This window comes from Electrophorus electricus, chromosome 5 (genome assembly GCF_013358815.1).
Source record: "Electrophorus electricus isolate fEleEle1 chromosome 5, fEleEle1.pri, whole genome shotgun sequence".
NCBI lineage: Eukaryota > Metazoa > Chordata > Actinopteri > Gymnotiformes > Gymnotidae > Electrophorus > Electrophorus electricus.
Window position 1 is genome coordinate 21,792,554 of NC_049539.1, and position 21,693 is coordinate 21,814,246.

Below are 21,693 nucleotides of genomic sequence, written 5' to 3' on the forward strand. Positions count from 1 at the left end.
TATGTCTGTCCAGTAATGTTCAGTCTCGAGCTTTGGTAGGTCTGTTCTTATGCAGATTCCCTGCCACTGAGAGTACACAGTGGACGGCTAATGGGAGAACATCCTGTTTATTCTCCTGGCTTCGACTTCTCGTGTATTATTACTACATCTCTTGTAGTAATAATTCTGATGCTCTCATCTTTACTCTTATAAATCCCACACTACCCTGAAAGGTATGACAGGTGTGTAGCTTTTGTATGACTTTTGATCTGGGACCTGCATGTTCTACCCAAAATACATATCTTCCTCTTTTTGAAGGAAAGCTACACTGTTCTCAAGTCAGCAGTTACAGGATATTTCAAGTAGTTCTGCATGTTGTGTATGACTGTACTTGTACAGTCTGGCTGCATTCCTGTAATGTTTGTCCGAGTGCCACAGGGCGTGGAGCAGTACACACACTCTCTTGACGTGAAACATTTAATGACACAGTAGCAGTGAACATACACACACTTAACACTAACGATAAAGATTGTAACATAAACACAGGCTAGACAAACATGGACACTAACATATGCTCTGACTATGACAAACAAACAATGACCAACACTAAGGCACGCACTAACGGGTGTTTAAATAGACAAACAAACACTCAACTTTAAACTCCGTGCAGGTGTGTGCCATTACAGGGTTGTGGCTTTAAACAGGAGTGAACCACCTCCTGCACGGCAGGCCGTACCATATGACTGCGGGGGGAGTGTCCCGTAACAATTCTTTAACGCATTCTTACCTGTGAGCCACTCTGGGCCCATTCCTGTTATTCAATACTGGGAGAATCACATGATAAACTGAACAGGACAAAGAGATCGGTATGAGAGAGACTGAGAGAGATTATCATTTAATTAGACACATAAATCTAATTCAGAGGAAAATGAGTGAGTATATAAATATCTACTGTAGATTCAGAATGATCAGAATTTGAACTGAAATTCCAGTAGATGGTGTTAGTGGAGACAGACAGCAATAATAGAGGTCCTTAGTCCTTCTGCTGTACTTTAACTTTTTATCTTGTTAACCAGCTCAATTTAGCTCATTTTATTTTTAATTCAGCCATGTTATTTTGCTTTGCTTATGTTATGTGAATTGTTTGGTGACTATAACACTTATTTACTGTGGACATGAACTTCTGTTTTTGCAGCAAAATAATTTATTCCTCTTTGGGAACATGCCACATTTGAGTGTGGCCCCCACTTTTATTTGATTTTTCTGCATTTTACTGAAACTCAAATATATTGAGTTTTACTGAAACTCAAAGAGTTCCTGGGCTGTGATGCCATTTTCACAGGCATGAATTCGCTAGGGTCTTTTTCACTGATACATTGTTCATTTTAAGTTGTTAAAGGAGAGCATGAGTTCCAGACCCTGAGACATGTGTCAGTTCTTCTCACTGGCACTACTGTTCTGTTTATGGTTACAGACTGGCAACATTCAGCAATAAAATATGAAGATACATTTTGTGAAGTAGCAAATAAAATTATTTATTGTACAGCACACAAACTCTTAAAGGACCAGAGTTAGACAAAGTTTAAAATAGACCAAGCAGAAAATTTAATCTTAGCTTTAATTTGACAGAACAGTAATCTACAATGGGAAAAGAAGAAAACAGATCAAGGAGTAATTTCTTATCAAACAAACAACAACAAAAAACAAACTAACAAACATAATTTGAGTGCAGTTCCACAATGTCTGACTTCTTGGTTCTGTCCTCTAGTACATGGGATGTGTGTGGTGATTCAGTGTTTGATTTGTTGGGACTGATCTCTAATACATGGGAGTGTTACAGTCCTCAAACAGACTATACATCGACTATAGAGGTTTTCAATCAAATACTATACATGAACATTGTATTTTTTAATGTGTTTTAATTATTATTATTACTATTTTACAGCACAACATTACTAATGTTTGGGTCCAGATACCTAGCAATTGTTTATAATGGCAAGGAAAAACTTCCTGGGTGAAATTAAGGAAGACATTGGGACAACCCAGATTCAAGATGGAACCTATCCACCACTGGGCAGCCCAGCTAATAAACAGTCCATGCTTTATTATATTATATATAATCCATTTAGTATAGGCGTATAGTTCAGTACAGATGTCAGCTTCTTCAGTGGGTCAAGGGAGGGCGAGCTGTTTCTGCAGCTGTTCCTCTGGGTGTGCTGGAGTGGGTGGATGAATACAGCAACATCAGTTCATATACTGGCAGCACTGGGACAGTTTTTTCTATTATCTCAGATTCTTCATCACTGATGAGCCGGTCTAGTCCATATGCAGTCCATAAGCAGTAGTCATGTGCCAGTGATCTGCATACAGTTCCAGCAGGTTTATCAGTAGCACCAGAACTAAAAGGGAGAACTAGGGGGTGACCATAGTGCTGAGGGTCTCTGAAACATTGTGTTCCACCCACATTATCATCACAAATTTGAGTGATTGCTTGCAGTGCCTAGGCAACACTGTCAACACCTCAAATTTCTAGAAAACTCTTTCAGTTGGGGCCCTAGGGTCTGCACCTTTATATACAGGTAACTAACCAACCTTTTGTGTAAATAATTAAGTCTTCAGCATGGATTTAAAAACTGCCAGTGTGTCTGAGTCTCCCATTAAAATTGAAAGGTTGTTCCATAACTGAGGAGCTTTAAAGATTGTTTTTACTTTGGCTGTAACTAATTCTAAGGGAAATTCTGCATTTATCTTAGGAACACATACTCACTCGGATACTGCTGGGCCAGAACATTTAGAGCTGTATAAGTGTGACACTCAGATACTGTGGGCCAGAACATTTAGAGCTGTATAAGTGTGACGCTTGTCGCGATGTGGAGTTAGAGCAGGATGCGGGACGAGTTTCGTAAAAGATAGGCATACGTTAACACACAAAACAATGAAGACATAGCATGCAGGCTATCAGGGTTAAACACTGACACAGTCAAACATAAACTATAGACTTTTATATTTATATTTACATTTATGACATTTAGCATTCTAATGCCACACAATGAGGAGCAGGTGTGGAACACAGGGAGGGTGTGGCCACATGGATGAACATATGCACACACTCAAACACACACAGGGAGACATTTGGGAGGAGGGGCTGTACTGTGACAGAGTCCTTCCCCAATGGTGCGACTCCCAGCGTGCCAACCTATCGGGCTACAGCCCCGAAGCCAACGGCCAATGGCGAAGCCGGAGGACCGAGCGAACCAACACGGGCCAGTGAGAGCAGGACAAAGGGGTTGAAGGACAGGGACCATGATGACAACAGACACAGGACAGACACACTGACAGGGACAGGCACTGACATAAAGGGGGACCAATTGACCAGCACAGACAGCGTGATGGGGACAGACACAGTGACAGGGACAGCTACAAAACTACATTGAGGAACGTTAAGGAGTCCGGGGAAGCTGCCAAGAGCCCCAGGCTGTCCCCCAGTCGTCAGCTGGGCTGAAGTACAACCGGCCTGTCGAGGATCGCCCCTCGCCGATTTGGGGGGCTGTGACTTCTGCGCACCCGTATCAGGAAGCACACAAGCTGTTTTGCCTGTCTCTGGGGTGGGCACTGGTGTCACTACCTTCTTGCCTCTGCCAGGCTTAGGTATGGGTGCATGAGTTGCAGGGCTGTGTGCCCTAGTGGAGGGAGTTTCCTCCTCGAACGAGGGATGGCTTGCTTGTTCCTGAGCGGCACTCCATGGGTGGAGCCTTGGGTGGTATTTTAGGTGCCATTGGCTCATTGCTCCTGGAGACTACAGACTCAATGTCACTATCAGTGGGAGGATCCCCATAGAGGATCTCCTCCGCCTCCATTGGTGGATCCTCCACACAGTCGAACCCCCAAGTCCGACCTCAGATTGACAACTCTCCCTCCATAATCGGTGTAACCTTCATAGTAGTCCATGGACCCTGCGGAGTCCACTTCCGAGTACTGCTTCCCATAGTCCGGCTCGGTTCTGTAAAACTCCACAGAGTCCGACCCTGGATCATACCCAGGGCCCCCTTAAAATCCACCAGTGGCCTTCTCCCCCATTGTGGGAGTAAGGAGTGAGGCCAGGATGATGGAGGGTCTCTCTGCGAGGGTTGTGGAAGGGTGATTGCTTCCTTTCTTCCCTTTCCTTCTTTTGCTCCCCTTTCCAGGCATCCTTCGTCAGTCAGTGTTTCTGTCACAATGTGGAGTTAGATGTGAGGAGTTTGAAAAAGATAGGCATACGTTTATTAACACACAAAACAATGAAGACATAACACGCAGGCTGTCAGGGTTAAACACTGACACAGCCACATATAAACCATAGACTTTTATACATGCATACTAACGACGCACAACGAGGAGCAGGTGTGGAACACAGAGGGCGTGGCCACACGGATGAACATACACACACACACACACACACACACACACACACACACACACACACACAAACATACAGGGGGAGACGTTTGGGAGGAGGGGCTGTACCGTAACAACACTCAGATATTGTGGGCCAAAAAAGTGTGTAGGATACAGACATGAGCCATTTACATCAAACAAATGGATTTAAATGAAAAATGAAGTTAAACATGGAGAAGTACAAACTTGTAATGCAGGGCAACAAGACTAACTAGACAAACAAACCAAATAGTCCAAATAAGTGACACTAAAGTGTTGAAAGGAACAGACTTTATAGGGGGTGTTGTGAAGTGGAACACGGGACCTCTGTGTGAGGATGTGGCCTTGAAATGAAAACATAAACCACATGGAAGATAGAAAACGAACAAGGACCATGTGGAAAGGAGGATGCTGGTGAGGGGCATTACAATATGTCAAGATATCATCAGTCTTTCTACAAGTTGGAGTTTGTTTAACTGAATTTTTAGAGCATCCAATTAGAATACTATTAATATAAATATAATCTTGCATATATATATATTTTTCTCTATGCACCCCTGTTTTCTTTTCTTCAGTTTGGACAGAGCACTCTCCACACTACGAGTTATACTGTGTATGACTATGTATGTGACAAATAAACCGAACTTGAACTTGAACTTGAACTTGATCTTGATGAAATAAAAGCATGGACCTATTTCCCTACATCTGTTGAGTAAAGTATATGCAATGTAAATATGAAAATGTAAGTTTTACTCGTTTGTTCTACTTCACTGAAATGTGGGACATGAAAAGGGGGATATTGTATAAAAGGGCTGTAATTCCTATCTGGTTCATCCTGTAGAGATGTAAATACTCGGATTATAACTGCTATTCTGAGCTGTAATCTCATGGCCATTGTTTTATTTTAAATCCAGTCTTCTGGAGTAAAGAGCCAAAATCCACTAAAACCATGCTATTGTCCATTTCCTTACAGTATGCACTGAACTACATGTTAAAACAAGAAGGAATTTGAGGTGATCTGACAGAATCAAATACTTTATGAGATGTGAACACTCTGGACAGCACCAACTTGTGAAGAGAGGAACATTATGCACTTTGTAGAGGAGAGTGTCTGAATCTGAGCTTTATTTATACGCCTCTGCATGGAGAGCAGTTTTTATCTGATTTTTGACCTAATCAAATGGGCTTTCTCACCATGTGAAGGTTTTCCTGTAAGTGAACAGTGATAAATCTAAAACAATGGTTTTGGAGTGAAGTCAGTATTTATCCTGCAGTGTTTCTGATGTTGAGCTGGCCTTTGGTTCATTTTATAATTGAATATCCTGCATTACTGAATATATTTATTGTCGTGCATTATGTATCTGCATGCGTTTTTGCAGGTTTACAGCTGTAATCTGTAACAGGAGACATGACCTCCAGAATGAGTCTCTGAGGAACAGCACACACAGAAAGGAGAGAGCTGAGAGAATAGAGGGATTCTGTGGAAAACAAATTTTCACCAGCACTGATCAAAAAAACTCAGAAATGCATGAAAATACCTCAATGCCTTAATCCCTCAAATATTGGTGAAAATGAATGACAATTTCATCAAATGCACTAATTGTAACACGGGAGGAGGTGGAGAGCGAACACACGTGTGAAGTGATGACGCCATAACGAACCAAACTGATTGACTAGAATAAATAAATAATAAGTTTCAATAATCGACACAGACTAACAATACAGAATAGAATGAAGAACAAACAGGCTAACAGGAGAATAATGTGATAGCAGGGTGATGGCGAGAAATGGGCAACCAGGGAATACAACATTAAGGAAATACTAACGGAGAACAATAATAAAACATAACGGTGAGCATGAAGACAGACAAATGGGAACAACACAGAACTGGGCTACATAAGATCAACAAACAATACTGACGATGAAGATACAGAACTAAACAAGGAAAGCAACATGCAGCAAGAGTAACTAAACACAGAGAACAAACAAGATTGAACTAAACAAAGAACAAATGAGATCAGACTAAATACAGAGAACACACGAGAACGGACTAAACACAGAGAACAAGCGATATCGGACTAAACACAGAGAACAAACAAGAATGGACTAAACACAGAGAACAAGCGATATCGGACTAAACACAGAGAACAAACAAGAACGGACCACACACAGAGAACAAACGAGAATGGACTAAACACAGAGAACAAACGAGAATGGACTAAACACAGAGAACAAGCGATATCGGACTAAACACAGAGAACAAACAAGAACGGACCACACACAGAGAACAAACGAGAATGGACTAAACACAGAGAACAAACAAGAATGGACCACACACAGAGAACAAACGAGAATGGACTAAACACAGAGAACAAACGAGAATGGACTAAACACAGAGAACAATCGAGAATGGACTAAACACAAAGAACAAACGAGAACGGACTAAACACAGAGAACAAGCAATATCGGACTAAACACAGAGAACAAAGGAGATCGAACTAGAAACACAATGATAGAGCCCAAACGAGAACTGACCAGAAACAGTGAGAGACACTCTAAGACCAACAAACAAGATACGTAGGGACAGAGTTTTTATACCACTGCAATCAGGACAAACTAGGAACAGCTGGAGTGAAAGGGGAGGCGACAGGGAACCGTGGAGATGAATGAAAACCCAGAAGTGATTTGGTTGCCATGACAACGGGGAATGCTCAGGCTTGTAGACGTGACACTAATCAGATACACTGAGTGGTTGGTTGTGTTTTAGTCTGATTCAGGGTAAGAGATCAGACTCACCTGAACCCAGCTATGTGTCCATGAAGAGTAACCGGTCAATGGGAGCTCCTGAGCCCTTCAGAGAGAGAGAGAGAGAGAGAGAGAGAGAGAGAGAGAGAGAGAGAGAGAGAGAGAGAGAGAGAGAGAGAGAGAGAGAGAGAGAGAGAGAGAGAGAGACTGTTCTACTGAGCTCAGGTAAGGATGATGTAGGGAATGTGACTTCTACTGAGCTCAGATAAGGACGATGACCTTTCTATGACTGTTGTCACTTTGTAAATAATTAACTATAAAACTAATATTCTGCCTTTGTGTCATACACAAACTCATCTAGAAATCTGGTCCTACACTTCACTTCCCAGAATCCTCAGTAGAGTCAGGTTAACATCCCCTATCAGCAATCATCTAGTCAGATGGATTTATTGAAATCATCATCCCCGGAGTATTAATTAGATCAACTTGCTCCTCATTTCTATTCCTTTGTAAAAACACTGTTGATGTTCTAAGACTTTGTAAAGTATTGCCTCTGTTTTTCTAGAGCTTGCCAAGCTGTTCCATTGTCTAGTCAGCGTTTCTGTGTATTGACCGGGTTTTGTATTCATTGACATTGTTTTTGGATTCTCCCTGTTTGGATTTGTTTCCTGGTGGAATACATTTTCTGGCTTGGCTTGGACTGTTTTTGACACTCCTATTGCTCCTTTGCTCCAGCAATGCCACTGTTTCGGTTTTGATATAGACCTGTTATCTGAATTTGTTTTTTGATTATCCATATACCAATAGCATTTTGGATCATAAAAACATTTTTTATTGTTTATTATCTGCAAGTGTTGCATTAGCCTTTCATATTCCTAAGCTTCACAAAGCAATCATAAGAGTAACATTGTAAAATATATATAAAATAAAATGAATAAAACAAAAAGAAATCCAATATGACAATGTATGTATGCATGGCAATTCACACATAGTTTCCAGTATCTTCTCCCCAATTGTGCGTTTTAGTCTGACTGAGGGTAAGAAGTCGGATTCACCTAAACCCCGCTGAGTGACCAGTCATTGGACCATCTATGGAACTTCAGAGGTGGAGAGTGTTGTAGTGATGAGAGGAAAGTGTCGTTCCTAGATCTTCCTAAGTTCACTCAATACACACTAAATAGAAATAAAGATGCAGACTCTGGAATTAATTGAAGAGAAGAGCTGGTCCCGTCTTTATTCTGAGCTCAATGTTACAAACGAGGCATTGTCCGGAGAATGTTTAACAGTCTCAGGTGGGCACTCCTTTTATACATTTTCTTCTTAACCATTTTTTTTTTCATAAAAACTTGGCCAGGTTCCACTATTGTTCTCTAAACCATACATTATTCAATGTATGCAAATTGATATTCAATACTTACACCAACGAGTTCTTGGTACCATTAGGTTCATCCTGAACTACTTCTATTTTTTAAAGGCGATCATATTCTTTCCTGCATGAAACCAGTTTATTCTGGACCATCCCTATTTTTCAGTTTTCAATATTATTTTATTACCTCATAAGGATAGTCTCCTGGTTTAGGACAGTGTTCCTCACTTACAGTCCCACCTGATCAAACTCACTCAGCTCATCATGAAGCCCTTCATGAGCTGCATCAGGTGTGATAGAGCAGGAAAACACTAGACTATGTAGTGCTGTAGGACTCCATCACAGGAAGTGAGGATCACTGAATTATGTGATTAAATCAATTTATCCAACACTGGCAATGAGGAACAATGGATTAGAGAATTAAATCAATTCATCCAGCACTGACAGTGAGGAACATTGTTTTAGGGGATTAAATTAGTTTATCCAGCCTGAATTGTACAATTGTGCTGGTGTATATAATGGTGTGTGTTATATATGTATGAATGTGCTACACATTCCCTATTAAACTCAGTGCTGTGTTTGTCCACACTGTACAAAAGGAGAAATCCGCAATCACCTCCAAAAACAATGTGGAATTCATATTCAAGGTGTGTGCATGTATGTGTGCGTGAAGGCAGTAACAAATGCATAGAGTGCTCTCCATCATATAATACAATCACATCATAATTTTCTTTTTTGTAACAGTGTGTTCTTATGACTGTCTGCTGTTTATTCCCAACCAGGAGCTGGAGCACAAACTCATCTCTCTGGTAACGAAGGAGTTGAAGAGGTTTAAGAAGCTACTAAGTCCAGATTACCCACATCCTGCAGAACATGAACCAGACAGACCTCGCTAACATACTACAGACCAGTAAGAGTTCTAGGTCATGGCTTTATGATGGCACTGTTACTCTAACAAAAATTTTGTTTTAAGGTTTTTATTAAAAAATGACTTCAACATCAGTGATAATAAGGTGAAATATTTTGATAATGTTCTTCTGTTTATTAGAGCTGATCTCTGTATATCAGCAAAAGATTAAACACAAACTGATGTAAAAATGTAAAAATAATTAATGAACTGAATGAGATCTACACAGAGCTCTACATCACTGAGGGAGGGAGTGGAGAGGTCAATAATGAACATGAGGTGAGACAGATTGAGACAGCATCCAGGAGACCAGCAACACAGGAGACACCCATCAAATGCATTCACCTCTTTAAAGACAAACCTATCAGAAAAGTGCTGACTAAAGGAGTTGCTGGAATTGGAAAAACTTCTGTGCAGAAGTTTATTCTGGATTGGGCTGAAGGGAGAGAAAATCAGAATGTCATCTTCATATTTCCACTACCCTTTAGGGAGCTGAATTTGATCTAGGAGAAAAAGTTCAGTTTGATGGATCTGCTTCATGACTCTTTCCCAGAAACAAAACAATTACAATTAATAGACTGTGATGCTTACAAAGTGATTTTCATCTTTGATGGTCTGGATGAGTGTGGACTTCCTCTAGATTTCCAGAACAATGAAAGATTGTGGGATGTAATAGAGTCGACCTCAGTGAATGTGCTGCTGACAAACCTCATCAAGGGGAATCTGCTTCCCTCAGCTCTCTTCTGGATAACCTCTAGACCAGCAGCAGCCAATCAGATCCAACCTGAGTGTGCTGACCAGATAACAGAGGTACAAGGGTTCAGTGAACCTCAGAAAGAGGAGTATTTCAGGAAGAGAATCAGTGATCAGAGCCTGGCCAGTAGAATCATCACACACATGAAGTCATCAAGAAGTCTCTACATCATGTGCCACATTCCAGTCTTCTGTTGGATTGCAGCCACAGTTCTAGGGAGAATGTTTGGTGAAGCAGAGCATGCAGAGATCCCCAAGACTCTGACTCAGATGTTCACACACTTCCTGATCTTTCAGATAAGACACAAGGACAGAAAATACCATGGAAACACTGACATTAATTTTCACCAGACTAAAAAGACAATTCTGGCACTGGGAAAACTGGCATTCCAACAGCTGGAAAAGGGCAACCTGACCTTCTATGAGGAAGACCTGAGAGAGTGTGGCATTGATGTCAGAAATGTTAGTGTACTCAGGAATGTGTACCAAAATCTTCAGAAAGGAGTCTGGGCTGCACCTGGAGAAGGTGTTCAGCTTTGTGGTTTGTTCAGGACTTTTTGGCTGCTTTATATGCCTTTCTTTCCTTCATCTCCAACAACACAAATGTGTTGGAACAGCAAAAGAATGAACTCTCTAAAAGATCAACAAGGTTAAAAATGTCTGAATCCTTAGGAATGCAGTTGACAAGGCCTTACAGAGTCAAAATGGACACCTGGACCTTTTCCTCCGCTTCCTTCTGGGTCTCTCACTGGAGTCCAATCAGACTATCTTACGATGCCTACTGACACAAACAGGAAGCAGCTCTCCTAGCAAAGAACTGAATGATCATTCTCTAGTGCAGGAAGTCCAAACATACCTGAACAGAGAAGGTGACAATCGTCTTTGTGGAGTCAATCTCTCTCCTGCTCAATGGTCAGCTCTGGTGTTTGTGTTGCTGAACTCAGAACAGGATGAGCTTGACCTGATGAAATATGAGCCATCAGAGGAATGTCTACTGAGACTGCTGCCAGTGGTCAAAGCATCCAGAGAAGCCATATTTTCATTCATAAACACATTACTGCACTGGGATCAGTGAATCAGTACCCTACTCACTATTTAAAGTGCTAGCTGACCCATTCGTTAATCCTAAAGTTCTTCTTAAGTGTCTTTGTGCTGCCTTTCCTCTGATTACAGGCAGTGCTCACTAAACACACCACAAAAATAATAATAATAATAATAATAATAATAATAATAATAATAAATAACACACATAAATTTCTCTTTAACTTTCATTAATTTTATTAATTTTTGATTCCGTTGCTTCTTTAAGTGAATGAAGTTGCAAGATTAACAGGTCAGTTTGCCATGATTATTTAAATGCAGTTAAATTAATAGAGGTGTTTTGTAATAAGCCGTAGAGAAGTTTTTGTTAAATGAATAGAGATGTTTTGTAATAAGCCATAGAGAAGTGTTTGTTAAATTAATAGAGGTGTTTTATAATACACCGTAGAGAAGTGTTTGTTAAATTAATAGAGGTGTTTTATAACTTTTCACTTTAGCTAATTAAGCTACATGAATGAGGCTAACCAGTTAGCTTTTTTTTTGATACATTGAAAGGACACATCACATTAATGCAGGTAACAGTTTAGATTATCATCATCAATACCATACACATGACTATGATATGATATATTACGATATATGATTTGATATGAAGTTACTCTTACATAGCATCTTTCTCTGTAATCAACATACTACATGATGGAAACCACAGTCCCCTGGGGGTCTGCATCAGGCACAGGAAGGGGAGAGAGAATAATACACCACTTGGCATGCAGTTCACACACACACACACACACACACACACACACACACACACACGCACCAGGATAATATGTAGGGTAGCCAGTTTTTACCTGACCTCCATGTTTTTGGGCTGTGGGACATAGACCTGACACCCCAGCACTGAGAAGAAAACACGCTAACCACCAAACCTAAAAGCTTGCTGATTATTTTGGCCACTACAGGGAGACATTAGTTCACTAATACTAGTCACTCTGGTGAAAGTGTTTAAGTATTACCAGTCTTTGTTATTCTTGTGTCTGTAAACAGTTTACTGAAGTTTCTCTTTCATGACTTCATGACTTCGTACATGTATGTATGCGTGTGTTGTGTGATAGAGATTGTGTACGTGTGTGCACATGCATGTATGTCTTTATGTGTGATAGAGAGAGAGAGAAAGATATTGTGTGCACTTCTGTGTATATAAGTGTGAGGAGTTTTTTTCTTTTTGCAGGTTAGAATACTGCGGTATTAGAGAGAAAGGATGTGCAGCTCTGGCTTCAGCTCTGAGATCAAACCCCTCATCAACCAAAGCTTTGTAAATATGTGTTGATATTTTTGAGTGTGTGCATAGTTGTGTTGGTGTTATTGTGCATGCACATGTTTGTGGGAGAGATTTTTTTAAACTTTTGAATGTTGAACTGTAAGTGTGAAGAGTTTTTTTTCTTCTCTCTGGAAGCTGTCTGAGTGCAGTATTAGAGAGTAAGGCTGTGCCGCTTTAGCTTCAGCTCTGAGGTCAAATCCCTCATCACACATGAGAGAGCTGAATTTAAACTAAAATAAACCATAAGACTCAGGAGTGAAGCAGCTCTCTGCCCTACTGGAAGATCCACACTGTAAACTGGAGAAACTAGAGTGAGTTTTATTATTGTTTCTTTATATATGCACAAAAGTCAACATCCCTCTCTCACACTGTGTCAATGTTCTCTTTTACACACACACACACACACACACACACACACACACACACACACACATACAGTCAGTGTATCACTCAAATCAAGTTGAGTTTATTGGCATGACTGTACAAAATGCAAAATGAAAATAGTAATAATATCACAAATAGTATAATAATAAAACCATCAACAACAATAATAGTAACAATAGTAATAACAAATAACAGTTTTAATGCCATTTTAATCTAACAAGTCATTAAGACGTTAACATTATATGGTAGCTATTTAATGAAGCACAGGGGCACTGAGTTAGTACTCAGAGGATGAGGATGATTTCCCCTGAGGATTCTGGGACATGTAGTGTGTGGTGGTTTTAGAGTGCTGACAGAACCCCCCCCCCAAAAAAAGGGGACTGGCCAGACTCTTGTGGACTGCTCAGCACAAACCAGAATGTGAACACATGGAACATCTTCGAGAGTGGACTGCACCACGTCCAAGGCGCTTGCTATCATCCTTAGTGCGCAGTCGTCCCCTGGGATGAGACGCTGGCTTGTCAGGGTACTGACTGTAGAAATCACTTATAAAAGCAGGTTAATTTATATGGCACCCCCAATCTGCTAGATACTGAAGGACTCCACCGCGCCTCCTGGAATCTAGTAGTTGATGCATCCTCTGCATCTTATTATCTACTGCATCTATCTGAGGGGCTGGCAGTCCATGGAGCCATAAGAGGTTGATAGTCTAGTATAAATTCAAAGGGTATTGTTAAAATATGCGCAAAAATGACCCAATTCTTGATTAGTGCATTTGCACTGTCCATTTGATTGGTCACAGTACCAAGAAGTTAGGCTAATGGACAAACCTATGCATTCAATTAAGGCTGACCAAACATGTGATGTGAACTGGATCCCTCTATCTGATAGGATGTCCTCTGGGATCTGATAATTATGAAATACATTAGTGAACAACTCCTCTGCTGTTTGGATGGTGGTAGGTATGGCTGTGAATAAGACAAACCTTATTCCACTCGAAACTCAATCGGGGTAGTAAGTATGGTCATATATCCTACAGAAATAAGGTCGTATATCCTTAAGTCAATATCCGTAAGTCTATGGTGATGTGGGAGCAAGGATGTTCTGCTACAAGCAATGGTATTAATGTACCTGCTGTCAGGGTCTTAGGGACTTTACACTGAGAGCAGGTGGTGCAAGAAGAAATTAACCAGTGTACTTCCTGTATTACAGATTCTCACCAGTACCATTTCGTAATCAGCTGCCACATGCATAATTAACCTGGTTGTCCCATGGTCATAGAAGAGTGAGCTCAGGTGATGAGTTGGTCCCTGAACTGTTCAGGAATGTAGATCTTACCCAGAGGACAGTCAATTGGCATCTTTAGAGTCTCCAGAGCTCTCTCAATTTCATTATCGATCTCCCAACAGATGGACACAACTGTAACATGATGGAAGCATGTCGTCTGGGACCATGCATGCACTCATTATCCTGGAAAACAGCAATGGCATTAAAGTTTCTAAAAAATGTCTTTAGAAATGACCAAGCTCCAGAAATCATTGCAGATCTTTAACTGAGCTTGGTTTGGGCCCGTTGGCTACTGCCTGCCCCTTACAATCATCCATTGTGACCCCCATTGGTGTCTATGATGTATCCCAGGAATGTGGCTGATTGGAGGTAAAACTCAGATTTCTCTCTCTTGACAAAAAGTTGATATTCAAGGAGTCCCAGTCTAGGCAACATGAAATAATGACATACTTTACTTTCTCTAGATATTGTGGCAACAGAAACTATTTAATCCTAGCAATTGATCTAAGATGGAAAAAGCTACCTCTGAAAACAGAATTAATTTGTTTATCAAATCCAAGGTCAAGATCAAATATTATCCCTAGATTCAACCAACACTTAATTTCATTTAAACATTCATTCAGTCATTTGAAAGAATGCAGGTCCGTACAGGTGGGTGTCACTGGCATAACAATAAAGACTGTGTGTGTGTGTGTGTGTGTGTGTGTGTGTGTGTGTGTGTGTGTGTGTGTGTGTGTGTGTGTGTGTGTGTGTGTGTGTGTGTGTGTGTGTGTGTGCTCTTTTCTATAGCTAGACTGTGCTCACTGAGCTTGTACTTGAGTTGGACCTCTTTATGTCTCTGCCAGTAAGTAGATACTTTGCTAATTCCCTGTTTAGGGCCTGATGAATTTACTTTAGTACATTTTAGTTTTAGTGTCATATTCCAAGGGTTACATATACTTGTTTTTCTTTGCCTTATAGTCTGATTCATAAAGCAGTGCTGGTGTGAGACTGCTCTGTGGTAGTGCAGACTCATCACTCTCTTTCTCAGTCTCTATAACTGTCTAACTGTTCACACATTCATACACAAAGTTTTTTTTCTCTCTCAGACATTGTCTGTCTATCTCTCTCTCACACACACAGTCTTTCTTACAATTATCAGTCTTTCTCCAGCTCTTTCACTCTCAGTCTCTCACCCCCCCCACACACAGACATAATTGATATTTCCCTTTCTCTCTCACCTACATATACATTATCACTATTAATCAGATACACATACACACACTCCCATGCCTCTCTCTCTCTCCCTCTCTCTCTCCCACACACACACACACACACACACACACACACACTATCACTGTATTAATCAGATTCAAATACCCTCCATCTCTCACTCTCTCTTTATATAAACACACACATACATTATCAATGAATCTATATTTCTCTCACTAACACACGCATTTTACATATAATGTGTATGAAATGTTTAAGGAAGAGTGGTGCAGTTTAATTTCTGAGTTTTCTTAATTTCAGGCTTGATGCCCAACAGCTGTGCTAGGTCTATATAAGCCCAGTGACCCAGTTACTTAGTGTTGGGACTTTGCTAAAGTGTTGAGGCAAGCTCCTAGCTAGTAACTCTAGATGTTGTGCTCTGTGAGCGCTTGTGCTACACCTCTCTTCTGCTCTTCGAGGGTGCCTGTGTTTTTACACTCCCCTGCCTTCTCCAGTTTTCCCTCTCACGTCTCTCTCTCAGCTTCCCTTAGTCACTAAAGCTCCTCCCTGTTTTCTGGTTTTGTTTGTAAAGCTTTAGAGTTTTGTTTTCCCCAGTGCATCAGGGCTGCCATTCTTCCCATGGCGTCCTTTGTTTTCCATTTTTTTCCACAGTCAGTGTGGTGTTTATTTTTTCCACTTGTTTTGTCGTTTTCCATTCCATGAAGCGTGATATATGCACAGTTCATTTAATGGCTGTGTGTGTCTGTGTGTGGGACAGTGCCATGCTCTTTAATTTTGCCTGTGTGTGTAGAATGTGATGTGTTTTCATGACTGACTGTTCTGTGAGTATCCAGCCACTATTGAGCTGATGTGGTCTGAGTCTATGACACAGAAGAGGATGACCAAAACACATCTGATTCCTCACATGATTCTCCATGGTAACATGTGTTAGTGTGAATGTGTGAGCGTGGCTGCAGCACAGGGCTGTGTCCTCCCCATGTCTTCTAGCACCTGGACATTACACACACATGACCTGGATACCACATGCACCTGTCATGGACACCACCAACCTGATCTAGATTACACTATAATACTACATATTATACTATATATAGATATTATACTATAATATCATATCAAATTATAATAAAACATGATGAATCTAATAAAGGGTCTTAAATTACTTTATTGACTTTTAAAATCTTTAATTGAGAAATATTCAAGTCATTAAAAATATATTTTTAAAGGTTTTGAGGCCCATATGAATACATACCACCCCAGTCTTTAATCTCTGCTCCGGTCACTCTGGTGCATATTGATACCCAAACATATGTATGGCCTTAGGTCTGTCTCTCTCTCTGTCTCACTCACCCTCACACAACCCCTTCCATTGGTTGATTTCTCTCAAAGATCCTTTCAACTCCTCCCCCTACCCAGAGATTTAGTAGTGAACTTTGGGTGACGCAATGGGTTTGATCTGCAAAAGTATTTCAGCCTGATCAATATGTTTAAAAAGTTTAAACAAGTCTTAGGATTGATTCTTTAAAAGTAAGACTCTGAAGTTTGAAGCAGACATTTGATACCCATTCAGAGAAGATAAAGTCACATGTCAAAGGGCAACATGAGCTCAGGTTTGCTGACAAAAGGAATGCCCATCATGACACTGCCCCCAAGTTCTCATATAAATAGGGGTAGAACTCACTGAGCATCACAGATAGAACGATGAGCCTAGAATCACGTCTCTTATTCTATACTCATGATGAACTCATATTATAAAGAAGCTGCTCTTATGGCATGGAGGACAAAGAGAACAGAAACCCTGAAACAAGCTTTTATGAAAAAACTCAACACACATACCTGTATAATCTGGATGAATCCTATTTCAGCCATGAAGCACCCAGACTATTCAAGACAGGGTTCACCCACCCACTGTCCAGAGCTTTGAAGCTGTGCTGCATTCAGATACCTCCATCCTCGAACAAGATTCAGGCTATTGCTGAAGTAGTAGTAGCCAACCTGCAGGAGGTACAGAACATCTAAGCTGCTCTCAGAAGCATCAAAGAAAAAAAAACAAAGTGTGCAGGGAGCATGAAGATGTCATGAACTACTGGAATCTGCATGAAAACCTGAACCCCAGTGATCCGGTCATGTGGGAAACCTTATCGACAACCACTCTGGTCCTTCACCCAAGAAAAGAGTGCTGATGAAGGAGTGGATCATGCTGTTCTGCAAAACCATTGAAATCAGAGTCAGAACAGGATGTCACAGATGAGAACAAGACTGTATCTAATTTGGAAAATCTGATGTGTGTAGTACGAGAGTCTAGCAATCAGTAGAGTTCGATAGTATCTGAAGCCAATAATATGTTACCCATTACATGCATATATAAATCACATTCTTTGATTGCATGCTTTCATTTTTAGCTGAATGTAACAAACATAACCTCTTTTACTGAAAGATGCTAATAAATCCATAATCCATTCTAGCACTCTTCATCGTGTTTCAATGAGTTCACCATGATTGAACATCTGCTGAAAAATATTTACTATGCTCCCTCAAACCCCGGGTCCTATGGAGGGGTCGAGAGTCTGCAAAGGTCTGTGGTGGAAGAAATGGCTAAAAGGGTTGATGATAAGGAAATCAAAAACTGGTTACCAGCTCAGCATGTATACACCCTACATAAACCAATCTCTGTGAAATTTAAAAGAAAGTAATTTTAGGAAACAGATGAACAATAGCAGGCCGATTTGGTAGACATGTCTAACTTATCACAGCATAGTGATAACATGAATTTTATGCTAATGTGTATAGATATACTTTCCAAGTATGCTTGGGTACGTGTGATAAAAAACAAGACGGATGCCGAGGTTACCAAAGCCTTTGTTTCGATTCTAAAAGAAGGCAGAGGTGCTAAAAAACTTCAGACTGATTTTTTAAATTAAAGTTTAAAAACCATGAAAAAAATGTAACATCAATCACTTTGCTACCGGAACGGGGCAAAAAGCTTCAGTGTGTGAACGGTTCAAGAGGGCGTTGAAAACCAGAATGTGAAGATACTTCAAAGCCATCAGTACAAGAAAATACATCAATGTGGTGCAGGACTTGGTTCATGCATATAACAACAGCTATCACAGTAGCATCAAAAGGAAACCCATTGAAGTGAATGAAGGAAATTCATTCACAGTGTTTAAAACCTTGTATGGGTTGTTTCAACACAAAAAGGTGGAAAAACTAAGATTCAAATTTATAGTCGGTGATTACCGTCAGAATTTCACAATTAAAAAGAACTTTATGGATGAATATTTTAGTTTCTGAATGTCTAAGGAGACACTCTCCCATATACAAATTACAGGATTTTGATGGGGAAAATATAGAAAGGACCTTTTATGAACAGGAGCAGCAAAAGATTATAGTGGGAAAAGACAAAGCCTTTAAAATAGAAAAGATACTATCCGAAAAAACTAGGAACTGAAAAAAGATGAGCTTGATCAAGTGGGTTGGCTGGCTCGATAAATTTAACTCCTGGATTCCAGCCGAGGACGTCCTTAACATTGTGAAAGGTTAAAAGGTGTCCTTAATTGTGTGCTCACGTCTCTGTGTAAAAAGACGCGTTCGGTTCCTTCGTAAGCAAACCCAAACTACGCAAGCCTTTGGTTAACTCTAAATGCACATTACTGACATAAAAGTGTTGCTGAATAGAGCATTAGTCCCCCCTTTTCTATTTTATATTGATTTCTATTGACCACTGCAGTGCCATTTTCTTGGAGTGACAGCAATTCTCACCTATGTGTGAAGGGGGAAGGGGCGGGTGACTAGCATTTACTTCCAGGTGTTTCCAAGTGTTTCTAGAGCAAGTGGTGTGATTGGCAGCTGTTTCATCAAACAGAGGAGGGCTAGACGAAAACATAGACCCCTCACTTGCCTTATTTAGTCAACCCTTTAATGTTTAAAGGTCTGTGCACTGTGTACTGTCAGTGCTTCAGTGTTGTTAGTAGATAGCCTAGCACATGGGTTTGACGCTGTTTGGCGAAACTCGTACAGCCATAAGAATAATTTGATAATTTTACCAATACGTTTGGACATCATGGAAAGAAGGTGGCTTATTTTAGCTGAAGTTTATGTGGAGTTGTTTGGGTGCTGCCAGCATGGACTAGCTTCGATGTTTGCATAGCAAATCACTGACTGCTGGAAAAATTTGTAATCCTGATACAAATCGTAAGTATAAATGAGAAAGTATATTTCTTTACAGTATTACATTATTTACAGTATTTTCCCCAGCATTTACAGTATTAGCTACAGTATTTTCCTATAATAACAATGATGCTATGAAGCTAATATTGTTGTGGAACTTACTAAAGTAACTTACTCTGATATTTTAGCAAAAAGAAACATGCAAACTTGATGTATAGTGACTGATGACTTTGTGTGCATTTGGAGAGGTTTTAGGAGACTTTGGAGAAGTCTAGGACACCTAGTGGAAACATTGTGTAGCTACTTAGTCATTTCATGTATATGCTCAAAACTGTTCAGTTTATTAGACAAGACGCTGGTGAATCAGGAAATGTAAAGTATGAGTGAAAATGAATCTCCAGCATCAAGACACACATTATAAACCCAAAACATCAAAGGCGTTTTATGTTTTTTATTTTGACATTTTCTTCTATATTAGATGAGCTCAATTGGAACCTAAATGATGGACAAATAAGCCTTAATGTGAATGGATGTCTTGTCCCAAGTGTCGACTTCAATTTGAATCCTGAATGATCATTGTGCTATGTGTACAATTTCAGATAACTAGTGTTAGTCATTCAAAAATGATCTTAAAACTGCAGGTGTGTGGACAGGTTTTGCTGGAGCGCTGTGGGGACAAGGGGGAGGGGGTACAGATATTGCACCAACTGGCCGTTGAGTCCCTGATTAGTCCACGCACAGCCTCAATCCTCCGTTCCTCCTCTTGACGAAGAAGACACTTGCGGACGCTGGAGAGGTGGAGGGTCAAATGAAACCTTGCTGAAGGGCCTCTTTAATATATTGTCCCATTGCTCTTTCCTCCTCTTGGGAGAGAGGGTAAACCCTACATCAGGGAGGAACCGGGACCTCCTTCAGCGTGATGGCGCAGTCCCAGTCATGGTGTGCAGGCAGCTGTGTTGCTCTCGTAGGGCTGAATACCTGCACCAGGTCGCTGTATTCCTGTGGCACGGTGAGGTCATTATCGGCCTCGAGACTCTTGATGGAGGTGGACTGCAGGGACACTGTCTGGTGAAGAAGACGTTTGCCCTCGCAGGCGACCGCCTACTCAAGGACCCGATTCTCCATCCACTGCATGTGGGGATGTGTGCCTTTAACCATGGAAGCGTAATTGGATGAGAGACGGAAGGGAAGAGGTAAAAAGCAACATGCTCCACATGTTCAGTTTCAAGGAGGACACGAGGAGTAATGTGTTATGATCCCCAACCCCACGGGTCCCCCATCGAGTGCCTGCATGCTTAACGGAGTGGGGAGGGTAATGGCTCTTATTCTCAACTTCTTAGCAAATCCCCAGTCCATTACATTGCCCCCTGCACCAGAGTCAACCAGTGCCGAAGTGGAGAGTCAACGGCCCATGTGTACAATCACCACAGATAATATGCACATAGACAGGTTTGAGGAAAATTGCAACAATTGCAGTGCTCCCTTCGGTTCTCCGGCTTGCCTTTTACGCTGGCCACACTTAGCTGCATGGGCTCCACCGGAACTTCTGCTTGCGCCACTGCAGGTGCATTCTCCTGCTGTTGTCGACCTCGGGGAAATTGCCGGGATCGCTCCTACAGGAGATGGTCATACGTGATAGCAAGGTGTACTACCTCATTCAGTGAGTTGGCTTCCTGCTTACATGCCAGTTCCGTCTGTAGGTCTGCCAATGACGAATGTATCAGCCAAGGCAGACTCTTTCCACCTAGCTCCCGCAGCTAACCTCCAGAATTCTATGGTGTAATCTACCATTGTTTGGATTCCTTGCCTCAGGCATAGCAAGTAGTGCCCACAAAGACTCCCCTGACACTCAACCGTGACAATGAATCTAACAGAGGGTCCTCAAAATTGTTTTATTGGCTTAATTGAAAAATAAACATTTTAAGTGATTTAAATAAAAAGAAAAGTTTTCAGCCTCTTTATAATATTTATATATGAATACATATCACCCCAGTCTTTAATCTCTGCTACGCTCCTCATGTCAATCTGGCACATACTGATAACCAGACATGTGTACAGTCTCAGGTCTGTCCCTCACTCAGCCACTCACACACACCCCTCCCATTGGTTGAT

At 40.9% G+C, this 21,693-nt stretch overlaps 1 protein-coding gene across 1 annotated transcript in view; it reads left to right on the forward strand.

The window, feature by feature from the left end:
• Positions 1-21,693, forward strand: part of LOC113569406 (NACHT, LRR and PYD domains-containing protein 12-like) — a gene marked incomplete at its 3' end in the record, with an annotated part of 457,338 nt that overhangs the window by 366,366 nt on the left and 69,279 nt on the right. The gene's annotated exons all lie outside the window — the stretch shown is intronic.